Source organism: Oryctolagus cuniculus, chromosome 7, assembly GCF_051225735.1.
Source record: "Oryctolagus cuniculus isolate XC-2025 breed Fujian yellow rabbit chromosome 7, ASM5122573v1, whole genome shotgun sequence".
NCBI lineage: Eukaryota > Metazoa > Chordata > Mammalia > Lagomorpha > Leporidae > Oryctolagus > Oryctolagus cuniculus.
The window spans coordinates 22438147-22451348 of NC_142873.1; the positions used below are offsets into that span (position 1 = coordinate 22438147).

Sequence of the window (13202 nt, forward strand, 5' to 3'; positions counted from 1 at the left end):
ACTGGGTTTCAAGATTTGGTTTCAATGACTACATTTTTTTAAAGGATAACTTGGGGTCAGCACTGTGGCGTAGCAGATAAAGTCACCACCTGCAGTGCCAGCATCCCATATGGACATCGGTTCAAGACCCAGCTGCTCCACTTCCAATCCATCTCTCTGCTATGGCCTGGGAAAGCAGTGAAAGATGGCCCAAGTCCTTGGACCCCTGCACCCACATGGGAGACCCAGAAGAAGCTCCTGGCTCCTTTGGATCAGCCCAGCTCCAGCCATTGCAGCCATTTGGGGAGTGAGCCAGTGAATAGAGGATCTCTGTCTGCCTTTGTCTCTGCCTCTCTGTAACTCTGCCTTCCAAATAAATAAATAAATCTTTAAAAAAAGGAAAACATACGCACACACACACACACACACACGAGACCTGAATGGAAAATAAACAACATATAAACAGCCCATGTGTCAAAGAAGAAATCAAAAAGGAAATTAGAAAGTATTCTGGACACAGCCATTGCAGTACACTGAGCTCCATAGAGATAGCGCCAGGGGAAGTGAGAGCCAGACGGGCACTGAGCCACTCTGTGCCTCACTGAGGAAAAATAACTAAACATGGACAAAGGAGACCCTCAAAAGCCAAGAAGCGAAATGTCACCACTCTTTGTGCAAACTTGCCAGGAGGAGCATAAGAAGCACCCGCATGCTTCTGTCAGCTTCTCAGAGTTTTCTAAGAGGTGCTCAGAGAGGGGGAAGACCATGTCTGCTAAAGAGAAGGGAAAATTTGAAGACATGGCAAAGGGGGACAAGGCTCGTTCTGAAAGATAAATGAAAACCTATATCCCTCCTAAAGAGGAGACAAAAAAGAAGTTCAAGGATGTATCCAAGAGGCCTCCTTTGGCTTTTTTCTTGTTCTGTTCCGAGTATCACCCAAAAATCCAAGGAGAACTTCCTGGCCTATCCATTGGTGATATTGCAAAGAAACTGGGAGAGACATGCATAACACTGCTGCAGGAAAGCCTGAGGCAGCAAAAAAGGGAGACATCAATGCCGAAAAGAGCAAGAAGAAGAAGGAAGAAGAGGATGAAGAAGAAAAGGAGGAAGAAGGGGAAGATGAAGAAGAGGAGGAAGAGGAAGAGGAAGATGAGGAGGAGGAATAAGTTGGTTCTAGCACAGTACTTTTTTCTTGTACATAAAGCATTTAACCCCCTGTACACAACTCACTACTTTTAAAGAAAAAAAAATGAAATTAAGAATGTGTTAAGACTTGTTGTTAATCTGTAGTGTGTCTTTTTTTGTATAGTTAATACACCACGGGATATGTTCTTTTTTATTATTATTATTTTTTGACAGAGTGGACAGTGAGAGAGAGAGACAGAGAGAAAGGTCTTCCTTTGCCGTTGGTTCACCCTCCAATGGCTGCCGCGGCCGGCGCACTGCAGCTTGGGCACCTCGCCTATCCGAAGGCAGGAGCCAGGTGCTTCTCCTGGTCTCCCATGCGGGTGCAGGGCCCAAGCACTTGGGCCATCCTCCACTGCACTCCCTGGCCACAGCAGAGAGCTGGCCTGGAAGAGGGGCAACCGGGACAGAATCCGGCACCCCGACCGGGACTAGAACCCGGTGTGCCGGCGCCACAAGGCGGAGGATTAGCCTAGTGAGCCACGGCGCCGGCCTCGAATATGTTCTTATGTAGCCCTGTCCTGGTGGTAATTTCAGTAGCCACTAACCTTGCCTGGTACAGTATGAGGGTTGTAAACTGGCATGGGAATTTAAAGCAGGTTCCTATTGGTGCACAGCACAAATTAGTTATATGTAGGGCTGGTCATTTTTTTCATCTTCAGTTGCCTCTGATGCAGTTTATAAGAAATAACCGTTGTTCTGTTAACTGAATACCACTCTGTAATTGCAAAAATAAAGTTGCAGCTCTTTTGTTGACATTCTGAATGCTTCTAAGTAAATGCAATTTTTTATTTAAAAAAAAGAAAGAATTTTGAACTGAAAGAAAATTTAAACTTTGCAGATAGAATTTGTGAGGGGCTGGCACTTGTAGCATAGGAGGTAAAGTCACTGCCTGTAGCACCGACATCTCATATAAGTGCTGGTTTGATTCCCGGCTGCTCCACTTCTGATCCAGCTCTCTGCTAATGTTCCTGGGAAAGTAGCGGTAGATAGCCCAAGTCCTCGGGATCCTGCACCCACATGGGAGACCCAGAGGAAGCAGCAGGCTCCTGGCTTCAGATTGGCCCAGCTCCAGCCTTTGCAGCATTTAGAGAGTGAACCAGCAGCTGGAAGACCTCTCCCTCTCACTGCCTCTGCCTCTGCTTCTCTGTAGCTTTGCCTTTCAAATAAATAAATAAATCTTTAAAAAAAATTTGTGAGATGTTGGGGCCCATGTTGTGGCACAACAGGTCAAGCTACCACCTGAGACGCCGACATTCCATCTGAGCACTAGTTCAAGTCCCAGCTGTTCCACTTTCAATCCAGCTCCCAGCAAATGTGCCTGGGAAAGCAGTAGATGATGGTCCACACACTTGTACACCTGCACCCACATGGGAGACCAGGATGCAGCCTGGCCAAGTCCTGGCTATCGCAGTCATTTGGGGAGTAAAGCAGTAGATGGAAAACCTTTCTCTGTCCATCTTTCCCTGTCTTTCAGCAACTCTGCCTTTCAAACAAATAAATAATAAATATTTCTTAAAGTGTGTGAGATACAAAGCAACACTGGGGGAAATTTATAACACTAAATATGTATGTTACAAGAAGAAAGCTCTCAAATCAGTAACTTCAACATCTATATTTTAAAAACAGGGGAAAGGAGAGCAATTTAAACCCAAAATGAACAGAAAAATGTGCAGAAACCAGTAAAATAGAAAACTGCCAAAAATAAAATCAATCAAGTCGAAACCTGAATATTTGAGGAAATCAATAAAGCTGATGAAAATGTGGCCATTCTAATGAAGAATAAAGCAAAGAAGATACAAACTGCAAAGCTCAGAAATAAGTGCCATCACTATAGATTTTTAAGATATTAAAAAGGTAATATAGGAATATTATGGGCAACTTCATGCTAATAAATTTGATAATTTGACAACTTAGATGAAATGGATAAATTCCCTTTTATTAAGGAACATTATTTTTTAAATGTTTACTTGAAAGGCAGAGAGAAACAGAGAGTTATCTTCCATCCACTGTTTACTTCCCCCCTGTAACAGCCAGGACCAGACCAGGCCAAAGCCAGGAGCCAAGAACTCAATCTAAGTCTCCTGTGCGAGTAGCAGGGACCCGACTACTCTGCTGCCTCCCAAGATGTGCAGTAGCAGGAAGCTGGAATCAGCAGCAGAGCCAGAACTTGAACTTGGGTACTCTGATGTGAGATGTGTGTGTCCCATCAGCATCTTAACCGCTGTACCAAATGCCTGAACAAATTCCTTGAAAGATACAAACTAGCAAAACACATTGAAGAAGAAATAGATTATCCAAATAGCCCTTACTTATTAAAAAGATATTAAGTTTGTAGCTAAAAATCTTCCCATACTGGGGCCGGCACTGTGGCGCAGAAGGTTAATGCCCTGGCTTGAAGCACTAGTATCCCATATGGACGCTGGTTTGAGACCCGGCTGCTCCACTTCTGGTCCAGCTCCCTGCTATGGCCTGGGAAAGCAGTAAAGGATGGCCCAGGTCCTTGGGCCCTGCACCCGCGTGGGAGACCTGGAGGAAGCTCCTGGTTCCTGGCTTCGGAATGGCGCAGCTCCAGCCACTTGGGGGGTGAACCAAAAAAAGTAAATAAATACTTGCGGCCTTCTGGGGAGTGAACCATCGGATGGAAGGCCTCTCTCTCTCTCTCTCTCTCTCTCTCTGCCTCTCCTCTCTCTGTGTAACTCTGACTTTCAAGTAAATAAATGAATCTTAAAAAAAATAAAAAAAAATCTTCCCACAAAGAAAATTCCAGGCCCAGATAGCATTACTGGAGAATTTTTACCATTTAAAGAGGAATTAATATAGTTCTGACAACTGAAGAAGATAAAACATTTCTAGCCACAAGGCCAGAATTACCCTGTTACCAAAACCAGACAAAAAATTATACAAAAAGAAAATGATAGACCATTATCCCTCCTGAAGAAACATGCAAAAAAACTGAAACAAATTTTTGGCCAATCTAATCCAGCAACATATAAAAAGAATAATAGAACATGACAGATTGGAGTCATGGTTAGGTTAGGTTAACACTTGTAATTCAATCACTATAATTCATCAGATAAACAAATGAAAATAGAAAAAAAAACAATCATTTCATAGACTCAGAAAAATATTTGACAAAATTCAATATCCATTTCTGGTAAAAGTTATCATTAAACTAGAAAATGAAGGAAACCTCAAAGTGATAAAGGGCACTTATGAAAACCTAAAGCTAAAACTATACCAAATGGTGAAATTTTTGTGGCTTACCCTGTAAGATAAATGACAGGGGCCATCGCTGTGGCATAGCAGGTAAAGCCGCTGCCTGCAGTGCTGGCATCCCATATGGGCACCGGTTGGAGTCCTGGCTCCTCCACTTCTGATCCAGCTCTCTGCTATGGCCTGGGAAAGCAGTAGAAGATGGCCCAAGTCCTTGGGCCCCTGTACCCATGTGGGAGACTGGAAGAAGCTCCTGGCTCCTGGCTTTGGGTTGGCACAGCTCCAACAGTTGCGACCACCTATGGAGCAAACCAGCAGATGGAAGACCTCTCTCTCTCTCCCTCTCTCTCTCTCTCTCTCTGCCTCTGCCTCTCTATAACTCTGCCTTTCAAATAAATAAATCTTTAAAAACAAACAAAAAGATAGATTTCTGCTCTTATTACTTGTATTCAGCAAGAAAGTAATGAAATAAAATGAAATAAAAAGCATCCAAAGTACAAACAGTAAAAGCTACATGACTGTCTATGTAGATATGATTTACAAAAAATCTACTAAAGCTAATCGGTGAGTTTAGCAAAAGTGCAAGATAAAAGACCAACAAGCAATCAAACATTGAAAAATTTTTATTTATTCATTTATTTTTTTTATCTGACAGGCAGAGTTAGACAGTGAGAGAGAGAGAGACAGAGAGAAAGGTCTTTCTTTTTCCGTTGGTTCACCCCCCAAGTGTGCCGATCCAAAGCCAGGAGCCAGCTGCCTCCCCCTGGTCTCCCATGCAGGTGCAGGGCCCAAGGACCTGGGCCATCCTCCACTGCACTCCCCGGGCCATAGCAGAGAGCTGGACTGGAAGAGGAGCAACCGGGACAGAATCCGGCACCCTAACCGGGACTAGAACCCAGGGTGCCGGTGCTGCAGGCAGAGGATTAGCCTAGTGAGCTGCGGCACCGGCCTAACATTGAAAATTTTTAAATCCCATTTATAATGGCATCAAAATATCAAATACTTAGGGATAAATCTGTATAAACATAGCACACTCTGAAAAGTACTAAATATTGTTGGGAGAAACTAATACAAACCCAATCTAATGGAGTGTATGCCTTGTTCTTGGGTCAGAAGACTCAATATTGATTTACAGATTCAAAATAACGCCAAAGTTCCAATGGCTTTTTTTTTTTTTTTTTTTTTTTGGTGACTAGCAGATTCTAGAATTTTTATGAAATGTAAAAGACACAGATAAGCCAGTCAAAACAACCTTAAAAATGAAGGGGAAGGTTAGAGGCAGAAAACTACCTGATCTCAACGTTCATTATAAAGCTACAGTAATCAAGACAGTACAGTATTGTTGTAGAAGACAGACAAATCAATAGAACAGAAGAGAGTCCAGAAATAATCCATGCATTTATGGGACACTGAATTTTGACAGTAAATGTGAAGAAAATTCAGCATAGAAAGCAGAATCATTTCAACAAATTGTGCTGGAACAATTGGATTTTTTTTAAAGACTTAATGTATTGGGGTGGACACTGTGGCACAGCAGGTAAAGCCGCCGCCTGCAGTGCCAGCATATGGGTACCAGTTCAAGTCCTGGTTGCTTCACTTCCGATTCAGCTCCCTGCTAATGTGCCTGGGAAAGCAGCAGAGGATGGCCCAAGTATTTGTCCCCCTAAACTCATATGGAAGACCAGGAAGAAGCTCTTGGCTCCTGGCTTCAGATGGGCCCAGCTCCAGCCTTTGCAGCTACTTGGGGAGTGAAGCATAGGATGGAAGATCTCTCTCTGTGTCTGCCTCTGCCTCTCTATAATTCTAACTTTCAAATGAATATGTATTTATTTTGAAAGTCAGAGTTACAGAGAGAGAGAGAGAGATCTTCCATCTGCTGGTTCACTCCCCAGGTGGCCGCCACAGCCAGAGCTGCACAACGCCAAAGCCAGGAGCCAAGGACTTCTTCCAGGATGCCCAGATGAATGGCAGGAACCTAAACATTTGGACAATCTTCTGCTGATTTCTCAAGCTATCAGCAGGGACCTGGATCAGAAGCAGAGCAGCTGGAACACAAACTGGTGCTTACATGGTGGTGGCTTTACTCACCACTCTACAAGCTGGCCCCAACTGGATATTCTATGCAAAAAAAGAAATATGGAATGTTAATCCATACCTTTCACCACATACAGATATTAAATAAGCACTAACTTCAAGAGTTTCACAGAATTTCTTTCTTTTCTTTTCTTTTTTTTTTTTTTTGTTTGTTTGTTTTTTGACAGGCAGAGTGGACAGTGAGAGAGAGAGAGAGACAGAGAGAAAGGTCTTCCTTTTCCATTGGTTCACCCTCCAATGGCCGCTGTGGCTGGCATACTGTGGCTGATCCGAAGCCAGGAGCCAGGTGCTTCTCCTGGTCTCCCATGCAGGTGCAGGGCCCAAGCACTTGGGCCATCCTCCACTGCACTCCCAGGCCACAGCAGAGAGCTGGCCCGGAAGAGGAGCAACCGGGACAGAATCCGGCACCCTGACCGGGACTAGAACCTGGGGTGCTGGTGCTGCAGGCGGAGGATTAGCCTACTGAGCCGCAGCGCCGGCCCAGAATTTCTATATCATCCATAATGCAATAAAAATTACTAGAGGTGAACAAAACACAAAAACATGACATATAATCAAGAGAAGAGTCATTCAATAAAAACACACCTTTAGCCTCCAGATGTTACACTGAGCAGGCAAAGACTTTAACCCTGTGTATGTTAAAGGGCCTACAGAACATGGATATTTTGGGTAAGGAAGTAGAGAATTTCAGGAAAGATACAAAAATTATAAAAGAAAATCAAGTGGCCGGCGCCGCGGCTCAATAGGCTAATCCTCCACCTGCGGCGCCGGCACACCATGTTCTAGTCCCGATCAGGGTGCCGGATTCTGTCCTGGTTGCTCCTCTTCCGGGCCAGCTCTCTGCTGTGGCCTGGGATTGCAGTGGAGGATGGCCCAAGTGCTTGGGCCCTGCACCCCATGGGAGACCAGGAAAAAGCACCTGGCTCCTGGCTTCGGATCAGCGTGGTACGCTGGCCTCAGCGCACCAGCCGCAGTGGCTATTGGAGGGTGAACCAACAGAAAAGGAAGACCTTTCTCTCTGTCTCTCTCTCTCACTGTCCACTCTGCCTGTCAAAAAATAAAAAAAAAAAATTAATTAAAAAAAGAGAATCAAGTGGAAACCCAAGAATCTAAAAAATAATTACCCCAAAATTTTTTAACTGAGAATTTTTCCTATAGGATGAACCAATCCTGAGTATGTCCCTCAAATGTTGATTTTATCTTTCAATGGCTTGTGACTATTGTGACTAACTTCCACATCTAAGGCACGTTTGAGGAACGTATGTAATCCAAACCACACTGACACAAGCCATCGCCTGTTTTATGGCAAAGAATTAGCCTGCTGGCTCTTCCAGAGCATCATCCAGGTGTCTTTGCACGGGTTCACAGAGAGGAGCCCCAAGTGTTGTGCTCTGACCATCTGGGCACGCCACAGCTCAGCACCCTCAGGAGACTTGCTTGTGGGCAAGGCAGCTGCTGCTGGTGAAAGACCCTACAAGGAGCCTTCTGGCCCAGGCTTGGGCCAAGTCTGTCTAAAGATTTGAACTTCTCACATTTTATTGATTCCTTGGATAGCTGATTTGTTGGTCTCCCATGGCTGCTATAACAAAATATCACCGACTGGGTGGCTTTAAACAACAGAAATGAATTCTGCCATGGTATCATAGGCCAGAAGTCTCAAATCGAAGTGTCACCGAGACCATGCTCCCTGCTGAAGGCTCTGGGAAAGGATCCTCCCTCACCTCTTCCAACTTCAGGTAGCCCCTGGTTTGACTTCACACTGACAATCTTTCCTTCTGGTCTGTGCCACTTCTTAAAAGGACACCAGTCCAACTGCCTTAGGGCCCATCTATTCCGGTATGATCTTAACTAATCACATCGGAATGGCTCCATTTCCAAATAAGATCACATTCTGAGAGAGAGATCCTCAATATATCCTTTTGGGGGCAACACAATTTAATGCATAACAGTTTAGAATAATTCACAACTACCACAAAGCCTGGGAGCCCATGATCCGTCCTCACAACTCCTTGCTGAGGCAGCCTGCTCTCTCCCATGTGGGCTGCACCCGTGGACTCAGAGCCGGCATACCCTACATTCCCTCTTCTGGGAGCGCTGCACGCAATGCATACCTCAGAGTCCAAATCCTTTGTGTTAGAGAGGGCAGGATTTGCTTTCATTCCAGCGTACATCAGGGACTTGCTCTCCCTGCATTGGCTCTGGTCCTAAATGACGACAGGACTATCAATTCCCTGCTGAGAAAATCCTTCTTCCATCCACAGCTATAGATCTGTCCCCTTTGATTTCACGACGATCATGTGACGGAATGGCTTTGGCGTGTTTCCTCCTGTCTGCATTGTTTGATTTTGAATAATCACTTTGGTGAGAGAAAACAGATCAGACTGATGTGGCCAAGATATAGACAAGTCTAGTTCTTCTCCAGTATTTCCCAATCAAACATTTAAAACAACAACAAAATTCCTTAATGTCCACTTTCATTAGAATCACACTTTGCCACGTGAAATAACTTCATAGATGTCCTCCTGGTAAAAGCAAGCACAGCAGTAGTTTTCACTCTTATCTTAGTCTAACCCAAAGGCAGAAGAGAAAAAGTTCTGTAGATTATCTTCTGGAATTAAAAACAAAGTGTTGTAACTATAAATCAGATGTTCTGGGGCCAGCGTTGTGGCATAGTGGATTAAGCTGCCATCTATATCCCATGTGGGCACTGGTTCGAGTCCTGGTTGCTCCACTTTCTATCCAGTTCCATGCTAATGCACCTGGGAAAGCAACAGAAGTGGGCCCAAATGCTTGGCCCCCTGCATCCACATGGGGGACCTGGAAGAAGCTCCTGGCTCCTGGCTTCAGCCACTTCAGCCATTTGGGGAATGAACCAGTAGATGGAAGCACTCTCTCTTTCTAACTCTGCCTTTCATATCAATTTTTTAAAGATTTATTTATTTGAAAGAGTTACACAGAGAGAGTCAAATAAATTTTAAAATAAGAAGTAAAAAAAAATCAGATGTTCTTGGATATACTTAAAGAAAAGTTAACAAGAACCTCACAATATCAGACAGTTCAAGTTCCGGATAACTTCCACAGCCACCAACACTGGGAGTGAGGGCCAACAGAGACCTGCCAGGCAATTCACATGTTTAGCGTGAGCTCCTCACTCAAGAGACCATGGCAATTAATTAATTTAATTATGTCCTCTCTCTCTGGGAATTTGAACAGAAGACAGAGTAGTTTTTAGCTTGCAGGGAAAGGGAACAGAAGTGGAAGGACAGAGGGAAGAGAGCATGTAGAGACCATAAAACAGAGCAGCGCTGAATTAGCAGAACCTGCCAGGGAGAAGTTGATTGGTGGCAGCACACCTTCTAAGCCCTTAAACAGTTAACAAGCTCTCTCAAGCAGTAGATAACTTTGGATTCAATTGCAAGTCCATTTCTCCCAACTATGTATTCCTCTGGTTGCAACTATTTCAATGTGAATTCATACCATCAGTCCCTATTATTTTAGGTAATCTGAGTTATTTTTAAGCAAAATAATTTTTTCCACTCTGGAATAAAGGGATCTTCTAAACTCTTGGGTCTGACTGAAAGGGGCTTTAAGACAATAGCTGGAAGATGTCTTTTTGTTTTAAAGATCGATTTATTTGAAAGTTACAGAGAGGGAGAGATAGAAACAGAGATTGTCCCTCTGCTGGTTCACTCCCCAGATGGCTGAAATGGCTGGGTCTGAGCCAGGCTGAAGCCAGGAGCCAAGAGCTTCTTCCCAGTCTCCAAGGTGCAGGTGCCCAAGCACTTGGGCCATCTTCTACTGCTTTCCCAGGCATATTAGCAGGGAACTGGATCAGAAGTAGAGCAGCTGGGACTCGAACCCTGGCCCAGATGGGATGCCAGGTCACAGGCAGTGGCTTTATCCACGGTGTCACAGCACTGGCCCCTGGAAAACGTCTTGAATGAGTTTTTCCTTTACAGCTGTGCTTCTCAATCTGATTACTAATATCCCCAGGCTAGGACAATGCTGTCAAACTCTTTGAGGTAACTCATAATAAGAAATGTATTTCATAATGGATCCCAGTACACTATACGCACTATTTTCTGTTCCCTAAAAAAAAAAAAAAAAAAAAAAAAGCTAACATTGTCTAAATTGATTTTGCTATCTACCAAGGAGTTCAGTACCATCCGTCCAAAAATACCATGGTAAGGGGACAATGCTGTGGCACAGTGGGTTGGGCCTCTGCCTGCAATGCAGGCATCCCATATGGACACCAGTTTGAGTCCCGGCTGCTCCACTTCCGATCCAGCTCCCTGTTGATGTGCCTGGGAAAGCAGCGGAGGATGGCCCAAGTGCTTGGGCCTCTATACTCATGTGGAAGACCCAGAGTACACTCCTGGCTTCAGCCTGGCCCAGCTCCAGCTGTTGCAGCCATTTGGGGAGTGAACCAGTAGATGGAAAATCTCTCTCCCTCTATCAGTCTCTAACTCTGCCTTTCAAATAAATAAATACAACTTTTAAAACATGGGGCCAACGCTGTGGCGCAGCGGGTTAAGGCCCTGGCCTGAAGCACCAGCATCCCATGTGGGCACCGGTTCTGGTCCCGGCTGCTCCTCTTCCGATCCAGCTCTCTGCTATGGCCTGGGAAAGCAGTAGAAGATGGCCCAGGTCCTTGGACCCCTGCACCCACATGGGAAACCCTGAAGAAGCTCCTGGCTCCTGATCAGCGTAGCTCTGGCTGTTGTGGCCATCTGGGGAAGGAACCAGCAGATGGAAGACCTCTCTCTCTCTCTCTCTCTGCCTCTCTTCGTAACTCTTTCAAATAAATAAAAACAAAAATAAAAAAACTTTTTTAAAAAAAGAGAGTAAGTCCTTGAGAACAAGTTTACAAAAAAAAAAAAAAACTTTTAAAATACGTGATACATTCATTGCATCCAAATTCACTGGACAAATGTGCTGTATTTTTCTGGAGGGTCCATTTTGAGTCCTGTAGTTTTAATATATTTGAAGGAGGGGCAAGTGTCTGATTCATGGTTAAGATGCCTGAACCTCACATTGGAGTGCTTGCCCCGACTCTTGTATTTCTGAACCAGCTTCCTGCTAACGCACTCTGGGAGGAAGCAGGTGATGGCTCAAGTACTTGGGTATCTGCCAACCACGTGGGAAAATCAGGATTGAGTTCTGGGCTCTTGAGTATGGCCTGGCCCAGCCCTAGTTGTTGTAGTTATTTGGTGAGTCAACCAGTAGACAGAAGCTATCTCTTTCTCTCTAATAAGTGACAATAAAATTTTTAAAATAATCTTTAAATAAATTATAGAGAAGGCAATTCTTCGCTGAGACAAACCATAGAGTTTTAAAGATGGCTTACAGCTGGTTGTCTGCGACTTCAATCTGCAGAACCCTGAGGATACAAACGTACACCTCTCCCCTTTCCTAGGAGGGTTTCGGTGGGTAAGCCGGAACGCTTAGGGCAGGGTTGCAATTCGACCAGGTGCAGCTAGACAACAATCTCCACACTCCGCAACCCAAGGCCGGCCCCCGGGGGTCCCCGCCCCACTCGTGGGGGAGAGGGCGGCACGAGGGCAGCTGTCGTCAGCCCAGGCCGCACACCAGGGGCAGATTCGCAGGAGCGGCAGCAGTGGAACTGCTTATTCGGCCACCACCACATTCAACGCTGTCTGCCATGGCTGGGGAGTCTCCCAACGGCATCTTCATTTTCTCAGGCCCGCCTTTCCCGGGCTGGTTCGCCTTCCTGCGCTCCGCGGGGCGGCCGCGGCTCTTCACAGACACCCTGCAAAAGGGGGTCTGTCCGCGACAGCCTGCGCCCCCCCAACGCCCACCCCGGCCCCTTCCCCGAGAACGGCCTCGTGGACGAGCAGCGCGAGGGTCTGGCGTTGGTTGTTACCGCAGGATTCCCGCACCGGGCCCGCCCGTCACAGGGCTTCACACCACAGCTGCAGAGGCTCGCGCCGTTTTTAATGAAATTCCTGACATCTCGGAATTCATGCAGCTTCCCTTCAGCCCACAGTCTCTAAGCCTCGGGCGACGCTTAGTCACCACCTACATCCTCAAACCTAGACCTGGGAACGCCAAAGCGGTGAGAGACTGTACCAAAAAAAAAAAAAAAAAAAAAAAAAAAGAGGGGGGAGCCGGTCAACCCACAGCCAGCCCGCCATGGCCACGCGCCTCGAACCTTTTAAGGGCTCCGCGAGAGCCAGTCAGCCAACTGCTCGACGTTCCTCCAATCCCCGCGCCTCCCGCCGCTAGCCCCGCCCCGCGCTCCTCTCGGGCCAATAGCTGCGGAGCATCTTCGCTCGCTCGCGCGCTCTCTCTCCGCCTCTCCCGCCCACTTCCCACCCGTTGCAAGTTCGAAGCCTTCAAACCCCGCCGGCGCCCAGGCGCTGCGGAGGAGCCGGGTGTATTTTTAGCCTCCCGGCGAGTAGCCCCGCCTCTGGCCCCGCCTCCTCGTCGTCCCCAATGGGAGACGGAGTTTCCGTCGCGTCATCGCGCGGGCGGGCAGGAACTGTCCAATCAGCGTCCGGAGAGAATTGGCGTAATTAAAAAGCGGCGGAAGGAGGTGGGAGGGTCATGACGCAGCGAGTTTCAGTCTTGACTTTTCCGGGAGCATTTCGGCGTTCCTGTTTTTTCCCTTTAAAGTAGAACGTTGCCCCGACGCATCCTCCGCGCCTTTACAGGGGGCGGAGGCGGCGAGCCGCGGCGGCGGCGGGAGGAGCGGCGCTGACGCGGGC

General features: G+C 46.4%; 1 protein-coding gene and 1 pseudogene across 5 annotated transcripts in view; both read left to right on the forward strand.

The window, feature by feature from the left end:
- Nucleotides 1-600: 600 nt before the first annotated feature.
- Nucleotides 601-1145, forward strand: LOC149125367 (high mobility group protein B1 pseudogene; annotated as a pseudogene).
- Nucleotides 1146-11595: 10450 nt separating this feature from the next.
- Nucleotides 11596-13202, forward strand: part of RHEB (Ras homolog, mTORC1 binding) — a 72029-nt gene continuing 70422 nt past the window's right edge. For all 5 annotated transcript variants that reach the window (XR_016210395.1, XR_016210397.1, XR_016210398.1 and 2 more), the window contains exon 1: nt 11596-13030. The gene's annotated coding sequence lies outside the window, so the exon portion shown is untranslated. The remainder of the gene's footprint in view (nt 13031-13202) is intronic.